The 4,956-nt window shown below is 45.9% G+C and overlaps 1 long non-coding RNA gene across 1 annotated transcript; it reads right to left on the minus strand.

The window, feature by feature from the left end:
• Positions 1-1,367: 1,367 nt before the first annotated feature.
• Positions 1,368-4,592, minus strand: LOC125942800 (uncharacterized). The gene is made up of 3 exons (XR_007465365.1): positions 4,420-4,592; positions 3,277-3,415; positions 1,368-1,474 (listed from the first exon to the last, which is right to left on the minus strand). It is a non-coding gene; the product is annotated as an uncharacterized LOC125942800 (long non-coding RNA).
• Positions 4,593-4,956: the final 364 nt, after the last annotated feature.

Consider the following 4,956-nt stretch of genomic DNA (forward strand, 5'->3'; position numbering starts at 1 on the left):
TATCGCGAATCTTTGCAGATAACCCGCACCCTCACTTTTTAAGGAATTTTTTTCCAATTTTTGGTGAGGGTTATATGCGAGAAAATACGGTATAATCTTTAATAAAGAGACGAGTAACTTCGTGGTGTCAATTCAATAACAAGTAATACCCATTGTGAAGCAATGTAAGTACCTCGGCGTACACATAAACCGAGGAAAGAATTACTCAAGCAACCACCAAGATAATCTGAAAATAAAGGGGAAGCGGGATGCAGCAATAATGAAACTGTAGGATGACGTGACGGCGGCTGACGTGCCGTGCGGTCGCCCCTACACAGAAGGGCGAAGGCGGCGAGGCGAGCGGTGGCTGCGAGAACCATGCAGCGTGACTGGCTTCTAGAACGACACTGCGCGTGCCGAGCTTGCGCCTCGAGCGCGCGCTGCGCTTCTTTATTGGTGTCTTCCTTGACAGCCGGTGCCAAGTCACCGGCTGAGAGCGCCTACCAAAGTTCCCCGACTTGTGGCGTCGGCGGGCGCTACAAAACACAGAGCACTGTGGGGCCACAATAAGTATCAGGTGGTGCATGCAATCTGGAAAGGAGTAATGGTGCCAGCGCTAACGTTCCAAAATGTCTTTCTATGCTTAAAATCGGACATCTTGTCCAGGTTGGAAGTTAACCAAAGATCAGTAGGCCGATTGGCTTTCGGAGCCCACGGTAATACCACAAATGAGGCAGGGCAGGGTGACATGGGTTGGGCCTCTTTCGAAGTCAGACAAGCACAAAGCAAAATTAGTTTTGAAGAAAGGCTCAGGAACATGGATGAAAATAAATGGGCGGCTAAAGTGCACAAGTATCTCTACATGAAAAGCGTGGACACAGAATGGAGGAAGAGGTGAAGGAAGTTGGCAACCAAGTACACCCAGCTAGCACAAAAGCGATAGAAAACTGCTTCCATACCGATTCGCCAAGACTAATTGAACGTCTGAAAGACGCACTAAAAAATCCGTGCAGACCGTTTAGAAGATGATAAACGGTCGTATATCGTTGCTAATGTCCGGCAGATATGACTATTGCAAGAAGTTCTAGAATCCTGCTTAAAGTAGTTTCGAAAAATCCTGTCTTCAAATGGGATTTTGTAAGGCCATTAGAAGCATTCAAAAATACAGATTGAATCCTGCTACAATCAGGATTTTGACATCCGTTTTCTTTCACCCTCCCATCTAGCGCCCCCTCGTCTCCCTTTCCTTCCCTCTCCCCATGCCCCTGCGGCGTTTCGCCGGCCGGCGGCATGCAGGTTTACGCTTGTGCAATACACGAAACACATACAGCAATAACATATTTTTATTGCAAAAAGTAAGCACGACTAGACAAGCTAGCAATCAACATTAAATATGAGGGCCTCCGAGTAACGTCCATTACAGGTATCGACCTTGATAAACCTGGTTTCGAACAGGCTGCTGGGCTGTAGCTCCTTAATTCAGCAGGTCTTCTTACTGCAAAAACATTAGGCATGTGTAAAACGTATGTTAATTGAAGCACACTTTTCTTAGTGAACGTATAGTTTTTCAATGCATTGGCAATAAGCACTGCAATATATCTTGGCAATGGGCAGCACTACAATATATTGGTCCAAGCACACAGTTTTCGAGCATTCCACCTTTATTAACATGGTTCTAACATTAACCGATCACAAGTGAAATTCCCTTCTGTTGCCTTGAAGACATACTTTACACCTAACTGAAGGTGTTGCATGTACAATCGCCAACCAGTGTAAGTGTCGGCTATTTTGCTAGCTTTCAGGAGGCTGTTGTCTTGACTAGTTAACGACTGGTAGATGACAGCAGCCTCCTAAACATGTGCGAAGTAGGTGCCAATTAGCATTCAAAGAAAGGAATAGATAATGCATTCCTGATAATGTTGTACGAGAAAAGAGGTAAGTGCGGCTCTGCAAAGGCACAGCTTCGGTGTGACAGCATTGTTACACCACCCCAATTTTATTTGCCACAGATCACATAGCCAATTCAGAAATGGTGCAGGCTTGAGCATATACCTAAACACCAGTCTATCAAACACATCGCATACTTCAAATTGAGCAAATATATTGCGATTCCTTAAAATAAAAGACAGCAGACGAGTGCAACCTTGAGTAACAGCGACTATTTGCAGCACGGCTGCTTCAAGCATATACAGTAAGAACTTCAGTTGCTTGTAATTAAACCATTAAAATGTTGCACGCCTATGACTTGCCTGTTTGAAAACCTCCACACAATAACATTGCCAAGCACTTGTAAAGAATTTTTTTACAAAAACAGTGAGTCATCCACACACAAGGTGGGAACATAAGCCGTAATTTTCCACCCAGTTTCACTTACTTTGACCTTGGTGACATTTACAGTTACGCAATGGGTTAAAGGTTAAGCTCGTGCAGTTTATAAATCAATTATGGTCTAGAGTGCTTGCATATGCAATTTATTGCTTACACCGAAATGAGCCCACACACTAAAACCCACACATGGCGCGCGGCGACGATTTCATCGCCGTTGCACTTTATACGGAATATCATGGCGACGACGACGGCGGCAAAAATGCGCTTGGAGTGCCCATATAATTTCCATCGCAATAAAAGAAAAAGAACCGCGGCGTAAATTTATCTCTCTCAAATGGCAAGGTCGCCGTTACGTCGTCGCGCCGTAACACGCGTGTTCGAGTCGATGTCTCAACGCTGCGGCTGCGACGCAGAGGGAAGCAACGACGGAGGTCCAGTCCGGCCAACGAGACTGCTCACAACCGGCGAACACTCGCTTCAACGGCAGGAAAAGAAAGAGAGAGGGTTAAGCTGGCACCGGGCCGGCGGCGGGCGCGCACGGAGACAGTCGAAGGTGGGGGAGCTACGAGGGAGTTGAGAGGGAGAGTGAGGGGAGCCACCGAAGCGACGGGGTCACCTCTGCTGAAGCCAAATCCGCTTCCCTGACGCCCTCCTCCCTCACCTTCGACGTGTCCACGCGCGCCCGGCGCCGCCGTGCTGGCGCCGCCCGCTCCCTACGGCATCGTTTTCTGCGAGCGTTGGCCGACGCGGGCATCTCGTGGACCCTACTCGCCATCTGCTTGCGCGCCGTGATATATAACGACTCTATTCGTACGTCGTGCTGTGGTGCACGAATACTTCAGAAATAAGTCCTTCCTTTAATTCGAACAAACTTTCGGGCTCCTTCGAGTTCGAATTATCGAGATACGACTGTATATGTGTCACGCTGAAAATTTAATTCGCACGACTTTAATATGAAATAACAGTTACCTGGGTTCTTGGAGTTCAGGAGTTTCGTGGTGGCCCTTTGGGCGGCGGCGTTTTTGTCTGCCCCTTTCGGCACCTGTAGAGGGTACATGATCGGTGTCTTCACCCTCACGCGCCTTCTCTCTTGCACGTAGGTATGTGCCTGCATAGTAAGTTACAAAAAAAACTCTTTATTGTTATGCTGATAAACTCGGAGTATCTATGTTTATAATGTAACAGCAGTGCCTATTACAAATGTATATTGGAATTTTTCTTTTTTTATCAGAATTTTGTTACTGCACAGACTTGCAAAAAGAAAACGCCAGTGCGACCTCAAAATTTATTTGTTGCATGACTGAAGCCCAAAAATGTTAGGTATCCTAAAAGAAGATGCTGTAAATAGCTACACTGTCGGATTATGTTACAAAAAACAAGGCAACAGTGCACTACATACAGGGTGTTTCATTTAACTTTAGCCAAACTTTAAAAATATGCAAGTGCCACGTACCAGGACAGAACCAAGGTAATGTTGGAGATATTCAGGATTATTTTTTGCGTTCCGCCTAGTTAGATAATTAGTTAATTAATTCATTAACTTCTCAATTACTATAGTTAGATGAAAAGTGTCAATGAGAAGATTGTAAAGCAACATGAGAAACCCCTGATACCGCTTTCTGTTTCTCAATATGAGCTACATAAAGTGTTTTTCCAAGTGTGAAAGATGCCTGCCAATATCACGCAAACTGCCTCTAGCGGCCAGTCGTTCGGCAGTTTTGCGTGTATTCGCGGGCATCTTTCACGCTCAGAAAAATACACGAGTGATCTCGCACAAGAGCGTTGACGGAAGAATGCTGTGGCTACGCGAAGATCGTAGCACGTCTCATCATTCTGCGCCAAACGGGAATGTCATCGTCATCCTAACGATCAATGGTCAACGAAACGTCACAGAGGTAATTTTAGACAGCTTTGGCAAACCTGAATACACACACAATAAAAGAAACGTACGCAGACGTAAACATGCCTCTTAAACAATTTTAGAGATTCCAGTTAAAATTAAGGCGCTTTCATTGCAAAACTTCATTACCGCCTAAAACTTCCACCTAAAACTCCCGCCTGAAAACCGTAAATAATTAAACGACAGGTGTCAAAGTGGCAGTGACTACTTACGTGAGCAAAGAAGATGTGGAAGGCAGTCTGGCGCTCCGCAGTTCATGAACGAATACGCGTCAGGAACTTAACGGCTGGTCCTGACAAAAATAACGGTGAATGTAACGGCGGGTTCAAAAGTTACGCAATCTGGAGGGAAGCTGCGCGGAGAGCGCAGTCCGCTCGGCTGCTCAGACTGCGTCGGCCCAAGCGATGACGCCGATGAGCCGTCGCGCCACTCCTCGCTTTGTCAGGTAGCCGCTATGATACGTCGCGGCGCTGCATCCTCTTGCGACACACGCCGCAGCAATGCAGAAAAATACTCAGTGTGGCTTCTTACTCGGTACCTGAAGCACTGAAATGCTTGCTAATTTAACTAAGAAAATACAAAATGCGGCTGCTACCATAATGCTAGCGCCACCTTACAAAGATAATTTGAAATAACAAAAGTCGAACTTTTTAATGCCTCATTCTTGGCACTTTGCGGTAGGTAGGTAGGTTCCTAACTCGCTTTATAATACAAAAAAGTGATGTGCAACCTATAATGAAATCGAACCT

The sequence above is a fragment of the Dermacentor silvarum genome, chromosome 1, assembly GCF_013339745.2.
Source record: "Dermacentor silvarum isolate Dsil-2018 chromosome 1, BIME_Dsil_1.4, whole genome shotgun sequence".
Classification (NCBI taxonomy): Eukaryota; Metazoa; Arthropoda; class Arachnida; order Ixodida; family Ixodidae; genus Dermacentor; species Dermacentor silvarum.